Source organism: Thalia democratica, chromosome 4, assembly GCF_965202585.1.
Source record: "Thalia democratica chromosome 4, ktThaDemo2.hap1.1, whole genome shotgun sequence".
NCBI classification, from domain to species: domain Eukaryota; kingdom Metazoa; phylum Chordata; class Thaliacea; order Salpida; family Salpidae; genus Thalia; species Thalia democratica.
The window spans coordinates 71,068,607-71,084,309 of record NC_139168.1 but is presented as its reverse complement, the minus strand read 5'-3'; the positions used below and the strand labels follow the sequence as shown (position 1 = coordinate 71,084,309).

The following is a 15,703-nucleotide window of genomic DNA, read 5'->3' as shown; positions in this document are numbered from 1 at the left end:
AACTTCAAACTTTCAGGTTATTACATTTTTAAGAAAAATGGCTCCAGTAGACTTTACCTTTCGTATTGCCAAAGAAACGGCCAGTTTGGTTACCGACCCGGTGCCGGGAGTCGAGTGCAAGGCCAATGAAACCAACATACGCAAATTCCACGTGACCATGGCTGGTCCCAAAGACTCCCCGTACGAAGGTGACAAGTTCGATATCGAAATGATCCTACCTGATGATTACCCGATATTCCCTCCGAAAGTCAGGTGATGTATATTTTTTTAAATTTATGTAAACATATTGAAACTAGCTTCGATACTTTATAGTTTTGTTTAAAAAATATAAACAAAGTTTTAATATAGCAAGCTTTATTTTATTGTTGTTTTACTAAATGAAAGACAGTGAAATACATTGGTTTTATAAGTTACAAAACTTTAAGGTTTCTCACGGAGATCGACCACCCGAACATTGATGATGAGGGTGGATTTAGCCTGGGCGTCTTGGAGGAGAAATGGCTTCCGGTGGCGACAATGAGGACCGTTCTCAGACATGTGCAGACGCTCCTGTCCAACCCGAATCGTGACGTCAGTTCAGCCGATGACGTAGATTGTTTGGATAGGATGATGGCCGATGATAATGCACGTTTCTAAAATATGTTAACAAATATGTTTCTAAAATAATTTTACTTCTGCTAAGCTGTACTTTAACTTTTATTTGCAGTTTACTTGTGCTCTATTTTAGTCATAATAATGTTTTTTAGTTATTATCGTTTTATTTATAATGTCAATAAAATTTAGTAATAATTTGTATTCAGATAATATGATTACTTTAAAACCATCGACTGAAAAAAGTTTATTGTTTAAAAAGCAATCACGAAAACTGTTCGTACTTAGTATAACTAATTATACATAATAAATTGATCAGAAATAATGCATCTAAACCAATTTTATTCTACTAAGCTGGTCCTTAGGTTTTAGTAGTCGTTAACTAGGCCCCTTTTTTTTAGTTATAATAATAGTTAATGACTCCAAAGGCCTATGTGTCTAATTAGGACGAAACTGGTCGTAGGTTGTCTCGGATGCTGTTGTTTATCTTGCGGGTGAAAATTATTGATAATCATTGATCACGCAAAACAGCTCAACTCTGTTGATGATGGTTGTAATAATTACTGGTTAATTATAAAAACGTTTTAGTTTTACTCATTTAATTAAAAATAGTTAGCAAACATAAATAGTCTAAATGTACCGTGACATTAAAAATCATTTTTACTTTTAATAACCTTAAAGAATACTGAATCAAAAAAAACTAATGTGTTATAAGAACTAAATAAATGAAATAACTTGTGAAGTCTTACACTAATCTCACAGTTCTTGGAGAAGTTTTTGATAAGTAGTTTTTAACAAAGTAATTTGATTTAATGTTTTTATGTATAAAATTATTAATAAATAAAACATTACAGAATGAAATTTTTTTAGTTTATAACAATTCAACTAGTTTATCAGTAATTGATAGTAAAAAAATTGTAACATTTATTTAAAACTTAGAAATGCGTTTAAAATTAAGTCATACAATGTTTTCATTTTTAATGTATAAATTCTCTGCTAAAAACTTTTTATATATTTCTAGTATAACATTTTTGAGTTATTAAAATAAGTGCGACGTCCACTACGGTACTACAACTATAAATTTTCAACACCGAATATTTAATACTCGTGTGTTTTGTTGTCATTCTTCAAATGTAATACATTTTAAAATCAAAACGATCAAAAATAATTTTTATGGGCTTTCTGACTTTAATACTTAACTATAATTCGGTTAAAAATTTATATTATGTATACATTCTTCCGAATAAATTTTATCATTGAGTATCAATATCTTTTATAAAATAATCATTTAACTACCGTATACTTATATATGTTAACACAAAAGGCTTAAGAATTTTTGCAATAAAGTAGAGAAAAAAAAAATACTTCAAAATTACGCTTTAAAAAGATTCGGACTAAGTTCCTGTACATTAGGGTTCATCTGTTGCCCCGACCTTTAAATTAGACGTTGAGAAATGACTTAGTAGACAGCACATAAAAAGTTTGCTTAGGCCTGCTGAAGCAAATTACATTTGACAATGTTGCTTTATATCGGTGTGTTTAAAAAGGGGAAACCAGACTATTTAACTAAAAACTTATGTTCTACTACGTTTTTTGATATAATAACCTGGAACGGTTAGGAAATGTTCCTTGCCATATTCATAAATTTCTGTAAAAAAAATTTAAAGAAAATAAAACGTTTATGCAAAAATAACGAACAAGTTCTAAATAATTTTTTAATTATAATTTACTCTATGATAAACAATTTACTTTTGTCCCTAACCGCTCGTCAAACATTCAACTACTAAAATGTTTACAATCATGGATAGTTCGTTATTTCAAAAACGAATGTATTAAAGTGGTTTACACTGATATTTAAAAATTTTTCGATTTAGAATAACTAAAAAGTTTATTAATAGTATTGAGTCAGTAAGGACTACATTAATCCTAGTGAAGTAGTTTAATAATTTTTCAATTTGGAGATCACAAAGAGTGGTCATTAATGACACGCTGTCAGACCTTTTATTTTTTTATTTAAATTAATTTTAATATATTTGCTTATACTAAAATGTATGTTAACATTATATATGAAACTAAATATTATAAATCTAATACTTCAGCTCAGGGTCTCCAAAAACATATTTTTCCGAATTCATACTTAATAAAAATGTGTATGTTTTAGCTTAGAATGAAACAAAATAGTAATGTTTAGTTGTTGTATTTATAAAACTAGTACTAATTTGACCCAGGGTTTTAACAAACATAGTATTTCAAATACTTCTAATATTTTTTTTAATGTCATAATTGATAAACTTTTCCTAATTAAATTGAGTCAAAGTTGTGATCGACCTGACACATTAAACTACGTTCGGGTCGGTTAATAATTTCAAGTTAGCATCCAGCCAGATGCGGATTTTTAAATGCATTATTCGCCGGTTCCGGTAGATAACTAGTTTGTATTGCTCTGGCCCGCTAAGAACTTAATTTTTTCGGATCCGGCCCGCCAATCAAAAACGTTGACGCCTAATCTATTTGCTAGATTTTCATCTCAAATCAAAATTTACTTCTTAAAATATTAAAATTTAAAATTTATTAATAATGTTTAAAATTTCAAATATTTTCTGCCTAAACTACCAAAATCCACGTTTTCAAGGTTTAGTTACTACGCTGTGTAGTACTACTTTTTTTATAAGATCAAAGATTTTTTATACCCTTGAGTATTTATTTTAGTTGCTTTGAAAATAAAATGTGGTGTTCTTGTGTCTAAGTTGTCAGACTAAGGTCAATTAGTTTTACCAATTTAAGTCTAAATTACACCATAATTTAAAGTTATTCATTTGCTTTTGAATTGATTGGGTATAGTTAACTATTGTTTTATTTGTTTCAATGTATTTTGATAGTCTTGTTTTTTATAAACCAGTCGCTAAAAAACTTTGAAAATTACTGAAAAATATTGAGGCTGAAAATTTTAGGATCTACCAGAGTATTAAGAAAATTTTAGTTAACAAACAAAGCTACTTTGTCTATTGCTCTGATTATTTTTTTTAGGGTAAAAGCTGGTATAAAATTTATAAGCATATGAAAAAAAAATTCTAAAAAAAAACAAGGAGTAATTATTTATTAGGTCGTAATAATGTAAAAAATAAGCTCATCATTCTTTAATTGTTTCTGAGGTCTCCAACCTTTATGTGGAGCGAGAATGATTAAAATTATTTTGAGAAATTTTTTCCAGAAACTTCTGAATCAGGAGTAAAGCAACTATAACACTGATAACTTTATTTTTTTTGATTGATATTTTTAAATAAGAAAGATGATATACGGGCAAAGGTTTTAAATGCATCTAAACGTTGTATCATTGCAAAAAATCTGGTTACTAACTCAACATATGCAAACAGTTATAATCTTAATAAATTCAAAACAATTAAAATTTGTAATAATGGTTTTAATTTGATAAGATTAGAAGCTATTTGTACTATTTTAAGAAAACCTGTTTTATGTAATCAAAAAGATTCCAACTATACTATTTCTTTATTTTCGTAATGCTTTAAAAGTGTTGCTTTCATTTTATTTATGTTTAGTTTTACGGTAGATCAATTATAACGTAAGTAAACTGTTATTAATTCTTTTGTCTTTTACTAACCTCTTGATTACTCTATGATTACTTGATCACTTAGTTACTATAAAAATTGTTAAATATTTTATTTTCTGTATGATTTTTCTAAGTATCCAAGCTTTATTTTTATTTTACATTATCTTTAAACTTGTACTACTAACTAAATTATTTAAATAGGATGCTATTCTATTAAAATGATTGGTAACTATTGTGGAGTACGATAAACAAAAAAATAAAAGTTATTAAGATTCTAGTAGTTTTCATAATCATTTAATATTTTGAACTGATTTAAAGTAAGTAGTATTTTAATATTTTTATAAGTACTAATTTGGAAATGAAACTGTATTTTGGCAAAAGAAATTAGTTACTATTATATGTAGTTGTAGCTATGAGACCTAAGAATACTAGCTTAGTATGTAAAATTGTTTTGAAAAAATAGTTATACAATTCACTCTAAATTTCTTTAATTATATTATATATTCAAGTGCAATTATTTTTATTTAGTTTAACTTCTTCTAATTTTGTTAGATTTGTGATTTTAAATGTATTAAAAGTTAAATAGATTTAAAGTGCAATCTTAACTCTTCGCAATCTAAATTTACATCAGGGTATGAAAAACTGTGTGTATCTTAATGGATAATATTAAAAACTATACTTAATAAAAGTAGTTTATTAATTTTATTAGTATTTACAAATTAGTTTGACTTAATTGTATTGTTCTATCTAACTTGGTTAGAGTTTAGTAATACAAAATTGATCACAATTCTGGTAAAACTGATAACAGAACTTATATTTCACAACTTACAGGGATTACTCAAAACCTGGGATATTGCAAATAGACAATTTAGGTTAAAAAAATCTTGAAAATCCTGAAGTTCGAGAAATTTTGAAAAAAAATGTAATAACCTTGAATCCCAAACAAATTTTTACATGTTAAGTGGTAAAATTGTGATTTGACACGAAAAATCCATCATAAAGTCAAAATTGTTCTATCATCATCAATATTAAAGTAGCTGTACATTATATTCTCAATGTTATTATACTACTTAACACAGTTTTACCTTAAACTAAACGTCAAAATAAAAATAGACCCAGAAACGTGTAGTTTCATTAACTTGGAAGAAATTCAGAACACCTTGAATATATTTATCAAAAACCAGTGGCAATACATAAATTTAACATAAGCCAAGATACGTAAGCTTCTAAGCAAAGTTGCTAACATTTAATTGTTTTAAATTAAAAATTCATGCTTATAAAGAATAGTTTAGAACTTTTTGAGGATATTAAAAAATGTTGGTTTTATATAAAATATTTTTGGCTGTTATTAGTTAGTTTTTATTTTAATTCTAAGGTAGTTTTTATAACATTACAGCTGTTTTATTAATTTTCTTTTTAGACTTTTCATTTTGATATCAAACAATTTTGTTTATACTATAAGTCTTTTAAGTAATTAGGTCTGATTGTTACTAAAATGTTTCAGTTCTACTTATAACTGCTTATATTTATTTTCATAATAAACTACGAGTTAACTTTGACTCAGTCTAATTTTTAATCACACAGATTGACATTTTTGCTTCAAAAGGTAGCAACTCAGTAATGATAAAATTTACGTTTTCATAAGTACTTACAAGTTAATTTTATGACCACACTACACTAACTTATGTACCTGCTAAATAGTTTCTTTAATTTCTAAATTAATTACAGTTCGAATAAGTTCATTTTAAGTTTCACTGACTTCAGCAACAAGTCATAAAACCGCTAAGGAAAGATTAATAGATGCAGCGGCTGTTATAAATAAATATTCCGATTTAGTTTAAAAATGGTTGACAACTTTTTTTGAGACAATTGTATTTTGCTCTAAGCTCAACAGCAGTCTTGACAGAAGTTGTTTGAACTCTAAGTTTACCTAAAATACTTGTTAATATTTTATTCTAAATAATTTATTTTTAGAATAAAAAACTAAGTTTTATATTAAAAGTGTCTATAAAAAGTTTGTAATTTGAAATGTATTACATACTTAAATATTTTAAGCTAATCAAAATTTCCAAGTATCCGGGTAGCTAAAGTTGGTTTCAATTATATTCGGTTTTCTTGAAAATCGTGGGCTTTTTGGAAATTGTTTTATGGAAATCAAACTATTTCAGAGATTTTTTTATTTTAAGATTAGTCGTTTTTTGATAATTGTAGATAGTGTATAGATTAATTTTTAAATGCACTTTATAAATTTTAGCTTAATTAAGTTTTTGTAAACTTTATGAGCTTTTTAGTATTTTAGTAAGTTTTCAGCTATATGTGCTATAATGCTTCATAAATGTAGTTATGAAAAAGATTAATAATATTTTTTCCAGATATAAATACTTTAGAATTTTTTGTTAAGATTGAAATTTTTACAAAAAAGTTCTTGTACTTTGCAACTTCGATTAACTAACATATATAGGTTGTTACGTATTAATTTAAAATGGCATAACCAAATTCACAATACACTTGTCGAATCGCAAAAGAAACGGCCAGTTTAGTTTCCGACGCGATGCCAGGAGTCGAGTGCAAAGTGAACCAATCAAACACGCGCCACTTCCACGTTATCATGGCCGGTCCCAAAGACTCCCCGTTCGAAAGTGGCAAATTTGATCTCGAAATGATCCTGCCCGATAGATACCCCATGGTCCCTCCGAAAGTCAGGTGAATTTTTTTTTTTTTAATTGCTCTAAATATATTGAAACCAACTTTATAGTTCTGTTCAGAAAGTATTTACAATATTTTAATGCAATCAGCTACATTTTATTGTTGTTTCACTAAAAGAAAGTGAAATGCATTGGTTTTGTAAACTAAAATTTCAATTTAAGGTTCCTCACGGATTTCGACCACCCAAATGTTGGTGACCAGGGCGCGATCAATCTTGGCTTCTTGGAGAAGAATTGGCTTCCGGTGGCGACAATGAGGACCGTTCTCAGGCATGTGCAGACACTCCTGTCCGCTCCGAATCGTGACGTCAGTTCAGCCAATGACGTAGAATGTTTGGATAGGATGATGGCCGATGATATTGCACAGATCACTGATTTTTCAAGAACGTCAATTAAACTTAGTAAATATTTTCAAGTGTTTAGATAATATGATTACCTTTATAAACTGTTGTTCAAAAAATAATTAAAAAAGTTGTCAATATTTAGCTGTAGTATGTTTTACATGATAGACACTTAAACAAATGTTTCTAAAACAGTTTTAATTCTAATAAGCTGGTTCTAAACTTTTTTTAGTTGTTTACTATTGCTTAATTTGAATTATAATAATGTTTTAGTTAAGTAATTATCGCTTTTTGATCGTCAACAAAATTTACTCATTTTTGTATTCAGTTTATATGATTACTTCAAAACCATCGACTGCAAAATGTTATTATTTGAAAACCAAGTATGAAAAATGTTATTAGTTGGTTAAACTAACTTTTATGTGATAAAACACTTTAAAATAAGGTTTTGAAAATAATTTTACTTCTACCAAGCTAATCCTTAACTTATATAAGTTGTTTACTATGGTTTTGTTTTAGTTATAATAACGTTAAAGTCAGTTTATTAAAAAATTTACTTATCATAAATAAATAAAATTTATCATGACAATAAAAATTAATATTATTTTTAATATCCTTATTGAACACTGAAACAGTACTAAAATATGTGTTATAAGAACGGGTAAAAAAATTTTTTTGATTTTATTTTGTACTTACACTATAGCAGGGACGTAGCTTGGTGGGTTTCTGCAATTCTACAGAAACGTATACTTATGTGCGTAAAAACTTGCTTTTATTTCAGCTTAAAAAGACTCTACTGTCTTAGCTTTTAGTATTCATTAATCATTTATGCTTAATCTTGCACTCCTGAGAGATAATTTTGACATATGTACACTTTAGCATTTTTAGTGTCGTAAAAAAATTGAACGAATACATCCAAATGGTAACATTCAGGGCGTTAAAGCTTTAAAAATCAAAATCATACTATTTTGTGTTACAAAAATTTGCATAACTTGTTGTTACTATTGACTACGTTAAATTTTGTGTTTTTGAGTTAAATTGTGATTTTTTATACTTATTTTTAATGAAGGATAGGACTTTTTAACTTTTTATGGGTAGTTATAAGTATTGAGTACTTTTAATTGCCTCAACTTTGAAAAAAAAGTACCCAATACTTTGATGATGTCATTAACTTTACTTTGGGTAGTTACTAAGGTTAAACTTTGTAAAAAAAAAAACAATTTTGCTGTCTAGGCCTATGATAAAATTCACTTTGTTTATTTTTCTGAATGTAAAAATAATTGTATCTGAAATAAAACAATACTAAACATTTCACTATTTTAACAAAATTAAGGAAATATAATTTTCAACCTTGATAGTTTTTTTTACATATTTCAATTTGATAAATTACAATTTTAAATTCAACCACAAATTAAGCTATTGACTTTGAAAATTTTTCTTTTATAGATTATTGATGATTTTAAGTTATCATATTTTATAAAATTTCATAATTTTACATGTAGAAGTAGTTTAAAAATTACAAATATTTTAATGATTTTTTTTTAAACACTAGATTTTTTAAAATTTTTTAATTTCAAAAGTTCAAGGTTTTTCCAGTTTTTGTTTAAACTGTCAAGTTCCTGGATTCCAGGTTTTTTGGCAACCCTGCTCAAATTTTAGGAAGTATTCCTTTCAATATTTAAAAATAGTAAAGATGACAATCAAAACCTACTGTAATGTTTTATATCAAAAATTTGTTTTGGTATAAAAAATCTGTATAGAGATACTTGTAGTTTAGATTAAATTTCATAAAATGACATCAACTTGTAATAAAAGTGATCTACACCCTCCCTGTACCCAATGTGGCTCCTAAAGTTTTTTTGAAACTTCTTTCAATTTTTCAAAATTTAATATATTTTTTTAAATTCAAGTCTTATTTACTTTTCTAGACAAAATAAGTGATCAGAATTTCAAGTCATTCTAGGATTTTATATAACATTCCAAGATTCCCATAAGCATTTAGGTTTGATGGCCACCATGTTAACTTTATTTCAAACTATAAAAAGGTAGCTTTTATTGAAGTACAAAACTCATGTATAATTAGTTCAAAATTTTTTATAAATTGAATTCATCAATAAACCATAAAAGAAAAATTTTAAAAATCATCTTTTTAATTTGTGTTTAAATTTAAAAATGTAACTTTATGTTAACAAAAAATATTTCTGTAATTTTGTTAACATAGGGAAATGTTTAGTATTATTCAACTGTTTTATTTCAGATACGATTATTTTCATATTTTAGAAAATTAAAAAAGTGAATTTGTCATAGGCTTAGACAGCAATTTTGTTTCTTTTAAAAGTTTAAGCTTCAAAACTATCCAAAGTAAAGTTAATGACGTCATCAAAACATTTTGTACTTTTTTTTTTTGCAAATTTGCTGCAATTGAAAGTACCCAATATTTAAAACTACCTATAAAAATTCCTACCGTTTAATGAATGTTTTCTTCGTTTACACAAGTGGCAAGACATAAAGAGTCAGAGGGGGTGTGGAGCAAATTAAATGCCTTGTATACAATTATCACTCGTACCTCAACATTCCATTTTTTATGTATTAACATAACTGCATTTTTTCGGATTATATTCAATAACATTAGAGGTAGTTTAAATTGCTGTGTTCCCGCTAGGACGTTATCACGAGTTATTTCAGATGTTTTAATTTTTGCAGATTCGTAACTTTTTTGAGCTAGCTACGTCCCTGCACTATAGTCTCACAGTTGATAGATCAATTTTTGATAAGTAGTTTATATCTAAGTAAATTGTTTTAAAGTTTCAAGTATAAAATTCATGATAAATAAAACTTGTGAATTTAAATGGAATTTTTTATAGTTTTTGAACATTCACCGGTTTGTGAGTAATTGACAGTAAATAAATTTAATATATTGAAAAGTTTGTAAATTTATGTAAATGCTTTGTAAAATGTAATCATATAAAGATATCATTTGTTTAATGTATAAATTTTCTGATAAGAATTCTTAAACTGTTTCGAAAACTAACATGAAGTATATATATATTAAAAACAATGTAATATTTTGAACTACTAAAATAAGTGCAACGTCCATAACAATACTACAATTATGAAATTATTAACACTGAATATTTAATATTCGTTTGTTTGTTTTAAGTTTTGTTGCCATTCTTGAAATCGATTACATTTTAAAATTTTAAATTTAAAAAGATTAAGAATACCAATAATTTTTATGAGCACGCTGACTTTAATACTTAACTATATTTCGGTTGAAAATAATACATTTATATTATGTATATACTATTTTTCAATACAAATTTTAATTATGTAATAATATCTTTTATAAATAACTAGTTAACTACCGTATATTTTTATAAAATTCAACACAAAACGCTGAAGAATTTCTGCAATAAAGTAAAGAAAAAACCCAAAAAACTAACTATTTAAAATTATGCTTTAAAACAATAATTTTTAGATTTTTAAAACCATCAAAAATTCGGACAAAGTTCTTGTACAGCCTTGTTAACTCATTTTTATCTCTTTAGGAGTAAATAAAATTATTTTTACCTTTATGTAAAAAGTTTTCCTTACCTAAAATACATTAGTTTGCTTAAAATGAAACAATTGAAAAATAATAAATATATAAAAAGCAAAACAAAAAAGAAGAGCTTTCATAACAAAATAGTTTAATGTGTCTCAACCTCATTTGGATTTTACATTATAAACATATTTATACAAATCCACAAATAATTTTTCATAATCCAATAATCCACCTTTAAGATAAAATCATTAGAACCCCGAAAAATATCCCACCCTGTTTTATTAAGTATGAAATTCCATTATCTCAATATACAAGTTCTCAAGGTTAATAGGGGATATTTAAGTATAGAAAATTAATACAACAAGCGAAACAAAACTTATATTTTATTTACCTGAACTAAAAAGCACAAACACACATTATAACTACATTACACTATACATAAACTACAGTTATGCACAATTGATCATAGAACATTAATAAGTACTTAGAACTTAAGTAGAACGTATTATTTCTTAAATGTAACGTGTTTCTAGCTCAACAATTAAGCACCCCAATTACTGCCAAATACCCATAACTTTCAAAATGTTATTTATTTTATGTCAAAAGCAAAGAAATCTTCTTTTCTTTTACGTATTCATCGGAAAGAAATTGATTCCTTCGAATAAACAATGTTGTTTTGGGAAATCAAGAACATTGTTTTAAGAAAGCTTATCATTGGTTTTGTTGTTACAAAAAACTCTATATTTATTCACACGCTTTAAAATTATAAAATGAAGTGTTGATTTCGTTACACCATCAATAATTCTTCAACTTTCATTGATTGTCGCTGTCAGACCCTTAATCAAAATAAATTAGAGTACCACAAGGGGGTGTAATTAGTCCCCTTCTTTTTTAATATACATTAACGATATTAATTTAAACATTGATATCAAAAACGATATGAGTTTATTTGCAGATGATACAAAAAGTTTGAATGAGTTAAGTATTTCTTTACAATCTACTCTAGAAAATATCTAAAATTGGATAAAAACAAGAAAACTTTTTAACAAATGTAAAATTCTAACAATTAAAATAAAAACCGTTTGACCCGATTGACCTATTGATCTACAACACTAAGATACCAACAGTTAAATTTTTAAAGGATTTAGGAATGTATATCTCTGAAAATTTGAAATTAAACGAACACATAAGTTATTTATATGTTATAACACAAGTCTATCCTATCATCTTAAAATGTTTTGAAACTTATATTATATCACAAGTTTCATCCTATCCAATATCAAAAGATTTTAAAACTTAATAAGCTTTTGTTCTAAGAAAACTGTTTAAAATATACGTTAGCCCTAATACAATACCCAAGTTTGGTCACCCTATTCATAAAAAACATTGACAAAATTGAGTCTATGCAATGAAATTTTACCCAATTTATTTGCAGTCGTTGGAACACATCCAATACATCATATGATGATAGATTGGATTAAGTTGGGTTGGAACCTCTAGAATGTATTAATTTATTTACGGTTTACAAAATTAACAATAGCAAATATAAGGTTTTTTATTCAATTTTCAGTTTTTCCCATAAAAATATCAGTTAAGAGGAAATAATATAAAAACAAAATGTAAACACAATTATAGCAATAGTCAGTGGCAAAGTTCATTTTTTCACAAAGTAAAGACTATGTGTAACAAGTTACCACAGAATGTAGTATCTTGTGAGGTTGCGGAACATTTTCTTTTAAAACTAAAAAGACTTATTTATTTGTAATATTAATTAGTTTTATGTCGTTACGCCTAACTTAACAAGTTATTATTTTTCTTTTAACAATTTTGAACAATGTTTGTATGTACTAAGTTATCGCATTTTATATTTAGCAAATATAATTAAACTTTTTAATGATTTTTTTTACAATTTTAACTTTGTTTAATGTTTTATTCTTTATAATTTTCGTTTTATGTTAAATTAATTTTGTTTTATTTTCGTTTTTCTCATTGTGTGTCCTGTTTAAGTGGTTGATGCCAGAGTCAAAAATTCAACAATAAACAATATGATAGTAAATTTAGGCCAAAGGAGTGATTTCATACTTTTTAATTATGGGGAAACTGATGACGTAGTAGCAAGTTGTGTCACTTTATCTCTTTTGCTTCGATGAAAGCGATCGTCTTTTTGATATCTTTCTCATATAGACTGTTCTATCATAGCAACCCCTGGCAGATATTCTAATTTTTTATTCAAGTCACGATCACATCGGTTAATATTAAGTCTGTGAAATCTACCGCTTAATTACAGCTGTTTTTTTGGCAAGTACAGACAGTTTTACAAACTTAAATACTCGTAGTTAGTTTCAGCTTGTTTAATATATTTTTTTAAAGTTAGGTCCCTAAATTAACCGTGGTGTTTTTTCTTCAACTTAGTTTTAACTAAATAATTTTAATTTTCTTTTGTTAAACAGCATGAAAATTGTTTTTCAAACTTGAAACTGTTATTTAATTAAACTTGGTTTGTAAACTTATTATCAAAACTACTCAACATACAAACTTATAAGTTCACAGGGTTTACAAAAGTTTTTGTAACTTATTTTCTGATTTTGTGAACTACGGTTAGTTCAAAAAACAATTTTTAATGTTCAAGTAATATTAAGTTAGAAAATAACTGTCTAAAATGTTATAAAACATTGATACTAAAAAACTATATTAACAGTGTTTCTAATGAATAAAAAATTTAAATGATGCAATTTTTTTTATATCTTAAAAAATATTTTAAATATTTTATCAAAGTTTTGTTATTTTACATGTAAAAATAGTTAAAAATCTATGATTCGCCTAGGTTTTTAAGTTAATTTATGATCCAAGTTCTAGGTTTTTCCAATTTTTTTAAAGTAAGAATTTCTTAAAATCAATTAAGTTGTCAAACTAGAGGTTTTTCAAAGATTCCAGGTTTTTTGGCAACCCTAATTTCATAACATTCATAAGCTATGTATTTTTTAAACTTTTTTACTTTGGAATAGTCTTGTTTAACAAACATTCACTATCTCGTATCAGTTGAGTAAGTTTCTTCAAATTGAACATGTGTCATGCCATTTGTCAATCCTAGCGTAATACAAATATTTAAAAAACTACTCGAGCCTGATATTCTAATTTAAAACAAACAAACTCTTATAAAGTGTTCGGCAAAACTAGCATGCTGGTAATCTTCATTGATGTCATTTAAACATTGATCTAAGTGATTAAATTTGAAAAAACTGCAATTGTATAAACAAAAATAACTAAGCTTTAAAGTTGCTCTTGAAGTATAAGTTATCATTTTTCTTTTCAGTACTTTTAACATAAACATTTAATTGAAACTAATTTGGAGCAATTAATATTATAGATTTGTCATTTTGGCAAAATAAAAAAATTAATTACCTAATGAAATTTGTTTTAAACTATGCTAAGATAATAAACAGGCAGCAGTTTCTTCAAGCAGTTAAATGTACAAATTAATCTAGTTGTCGAATATAAATAAAACATTTATTCATCGGAATTTATTGGTATACTAAACAAAACGGCAATAGAAAAAACCGTCAAAAAGTCTTTATAGTATCTCCGATTACATTGCCCATTTTTCTGTCCACTCTTTGGCAGTCTTGATCGCTTGCTGCTCGTCTCTCTTCCAAACTTCAGCCACGTCATTGGCCAACGGGTCATCCGGATTCGGGGCGGACAAAAGTGACTGGACGGGTATATAATAATAATAAATATAAACACGTTGAACAAGATAACTTAGATTAAATTACTTATCTGGACTGAGATGAAGAATATAGATACGTTAAACAAGTTTTCTTAAATTTAATAACTTTTCGAAAAAAATATGTTATCAAATAATACTTAGATTAAACTACTTATCAAATATAACCTTACTCTAACTAATGTCTTTAAAAGCGCTTTAATCTTCATTAAGTCACACAAGTTACAAAAATCAAACCTGAATGGATATGAGGACCGTCCTGACCCTCAACGCCGGGCTCCACTTGTCCTTCAGGATGTCCAGGCAGATCCTGCCCAGCTTGTCGATGTTGGGATGGTAGATCCTGGTGGTGAACCTGACCTGATAGTATAAAAAAATTATAAAAAAATCAACAATTACAGTTACGAATGCTCAATTTGTACGTTTGTTCTTAGTAATAAATAGTTTTATATTAGGTTAACTCCAAATTAATCGAACACATTAACTTCTCGTGAATCTACGCTAAATGTGTCCGCAGCAAAAAAGCACGATTAAATGAGAGTAATCAAACTGACCTTCGGTGGCGCCATCGGGTAATCTTCGGTGAGGAAGAGTTCCAACTCGAAAGCTCCGCCCTCGTACGGGGTGTCTTTGGGACCGGCGATTGTGACGTGGAAGTGGCGCATGTTCGCCTCGTCAGGTTTGCAGTCGATTCCCGGGACCGGGTCAGATGCCAAGATGGAGGTTTCTTTGATGATTCGCCTGGGAAGGCCTTGCTGGTTGTGTGCCATTTTTATGTAGTTTAATTAGAAGCTAGAAACAAAACAGTTGATAAATTCTATAGACACACAAGTTAGATTATTAAGTGTGGGTTGTTGTACCCTAAATTTGTTGGTACTTCTCATCATAATTAAATCCTACCTTATTTGGTTAATATCTTATAAATATTAGATTATACTTTAAACTACTTTAAATTGATCAGACAAGGCAATTTAGTTAATGTAACGATTATATTATATAAAACAATATCACAAAATCTCTATTTAAAAAGAACAAGCTACTTTTAAAACTTTGATAACTCACTTAGCAAAAGTGTAAACCAAGCTTAGTGCAGTAAATTGTAATGATAAAACTTGAAAGTAGTTAAATATATTTCAAAAACCTTAAAACAATTAATTAAAAATTAAATAAAAACTTTTAGTGGGCAACAACTGTAAAAGGCTTATTAAACTTATAAACATATAAATCTTA

At 27.1% G+C, this 15,703-nt stretch overlaps 1 pseudogene; it reads right to left on the bottom strand.

Annotated features, from left to right (window-relative positions):
• Window positions 1-14,335: 14,335 nt before the first annotated feature.
• On the bottom strand, window positions 14,336-15,243 carry LOC145833623 (ubiquitin-conjugating enzyme E2 N pseudogene; annotated as a pseudogene).
• Between the last annotated feature and the right edge of the window lie 460 nt (window positions 15,244-15,703).